This window comes from Dicentrarchus labrax, unplaced genomic scaffold (assembly GCF_905237075.1).
Source record: "Dicentrarchus labrax unplaced genomic scaffold, dlabrax2021, whole genome shotgun sequence".
Classification (NCBI taxonomy): Eukaryota; Metazoa; Chordata; class Actinopteri; family Moronidae; genus Dicentrarchus; species Dicentrarchus labrax.
Window position 1 is genome coordinate 2,466,865 of NW_026136706.1, and position 2,432 is coordinate 2,469,296.

The 2,432-nt window shown below is 40.5% G+C and overlaps 1 long non-coding RNA gene across 3 annotated transcripts; it reads right to left on the minus strand.

Annotated features, from left to right (window-relative positions):
• Positions 1–248: 248 nt before the first annotated feature.
• Positions 249–1,343, minus strand: LOC127365171 (uncharacterized). Of its 3 annotated transcripts, none has more exons than XR_007885130.1 (6): positions 1,175–1,343; positions 1,087–1,108; positions 856–888; positions 779–811; positions 526–613; positions 249–437 (listed from the first exon to the last, which is right to left on the minus strand). It is a non-coding gene; the product is annotated as an uncharacterized LOC127365171 (long non-coding RNA). The 3 variants fall into 3 exon arrangements; XR_007885132.1 differs by having other exon boundaries at positions 1,087–1,119; positions 1,285–1,306; XR_007885131.1 differs by lacking the exons at positions 249–437; positions 526–613 and adding an exon at positions 631–723.
• Positions 1,344–2,432: the final 1,089 nt, after the last annotated feature.

The following is a 2,432-nucleotide window of genomic DNA, read 5'->3' on the forward strand; positions in this document are numbered from 1 at the left end:
GTAATGGGGAAGAAACGTCTGCAGCAACATATTTCTCTCAAGAGTCTGAGGACACAATGAAAGTGAAAATATCTGAATTACAAACATTATACAAATGTGTCTGTCCCTTCTGACATACATCATCAGAGTTTCAGGTTATTATCGACTGTTCAAAGATCATTTTAATAATAAAATAACCTTATGTAAGATGGATTGTATTGGATTAACACACTTTATATATTGACACTAAAACAAGAGGCCTCCAAAGCAGCTCCACAAAAACACTTCTAACCAAAAGTTTTACCGCGGCCAACACAAAGGCTAGCGATGAAGCTAACAAGGCTAGTGCTTGTTAAGTTCAGTCGCCAGGAGCAGGAGCACCTGTTTATCACCTGTTTACCACCTGTTTATCACCTGTTTATCACCTGTTTACCACCTGTTTATCACCTGTTTATCATCTGTTTACCACCCGTTTATCATCTGTTTACCACCTGTTTACCACCTGTTTATCATCTGTTTACCACCTGTTTATCACCTGTTTATCACCTGTTTACCACCTGTTTATCACCTGTTTATCACCTGTTTACCACCTGTTTATCACCTGTTTATCATCTGTTTATCACCTGTTTATCACCTGTTTATCATCTGTTTATCATCTGTTTACCACCTGTTTATCATCTGTTTATCATCTGTTTACCACCTGTTTATCACCTGTTTATCATCTGTTTATCACCTGTTTATCACCTGTTTACCACCTGTTTATCATCTGTTTATCACCTGTTTATCACCTGTTTACCACCTGTTTATCATCTGTTTATCACCTGTTTATCATCTGTTTACCACCTGTTTATCATCTGTTTATCACCTGTTTACCACCTGTTTATCACCTGTTTATCACCTGTTTATCACCTGTTTACCACCTGTTTATCACCTGTTTACCACCTGTTTATCATCTGTTTATCACCTGTTTACCACCTGTTTATCACCTGTTTATCACCTGTTTACCACCTGTTTATCACCTGTTTATCACCTGTTTACCACCTGTTTATCACCTGTTTACCATCTGTTTATCACCTGTTTACCACCTGTTTATCATCTGTTTATCACCTGTTTATCACCTGTTTATCATCTGTTTACCACCTGTTTATCACCTGTTTACCACCTGTTTATCACCTGTTTATCACCTGTTTATCACCTGTTTACCACCTGTTTATCATCTGTTTATCACCTGTTTACCACCTGTTTACCACCTGTTTATCACCTGTTTATCACCTGTTTATCACCTGTTTACCACCTGTTTATCACCTGTTTATCATCTGTTTATCACCTGTTTATCACCTGTTTACCACCTGTTTATCACCTGTTTACCATCTGTTTATCACACACCTGAATCCCAACACAAGAAACTCATCGTCCTGTTGTGGTTTTTGTCGTTAGCTGATAGCTCCCAGCTAACGACAACGAGCTGAAGGAACCTTAACAAGTATTTCCTGCCACTGAAAGGTTCTCTGTAGTATAATATATATATAAATATAAATATATATATATGTGCAGATATTTTATATATTGTCTATTTCTGTTTCTTTCTGTGTAAACAATGAACCTTAAAGGTGAAACACTTCCTGAGATAATATCGGAAACGCGTCCGTAAACACTACAATAAAACCAAACACAGGTATACCTGAACGTGCAGTATTGCTTTACCTGCGCTCATTCACAACGTGCATCAACATGCAAACAACACACACACAAATACTCCCCACACACATCCACACGCAGCATGCACAGACACGCTAGCCAGCAGCGCTGCAGCCGCTTCTTATCTGCAGCCGGCGTGCAGAGGCTCCTGCCCAGGTAGGCTCGGCTCGCTTTCACCTGAAGGGATTGAACATTCCTGTGCCATCAGTCACCCGTATGTCTCAATCTAATGTCTCTGACAAACCGCATCACAACGCTCACCGGCTCATAATTGATCGCACAGAAGTGGATGCTCGAGGCGACGACCAGGCAGTTACAGATGAGGACGAGGACGAGGAAGATAACATCTGAGAACATCTCTCTCTTTGTGTCCTTTTATATCTCGTGTGGGTGAAATGTTCATACACACCGACTGATGTATGTTTACTTCTAATTACCCATGGGCCTCTGGCTGTGTACTGCTGGCACTGATAGTCCACGCTAACAAATCAGTACAGTTAGCATTTCTACATATTACCTCCCACTGACACCTTCTTGCTCTGTGCTTCATGTTTAGCCTAGCTTAGCACAAAGACCCTCAACAGAAAGCTTGAAAAACACAAGAAAAGCTACAAATCCTTCAGACAACTTTGTGTCGAAGGACTGAAACACCCCAATAACATCCGTATGTAACACATGTTCAGGAGCTGTTTAGCCTAGCTTAGCACAAAGACTGGAAGCAGAGGGAAACTGCTAGCATTGATCTGCCTCTTTGT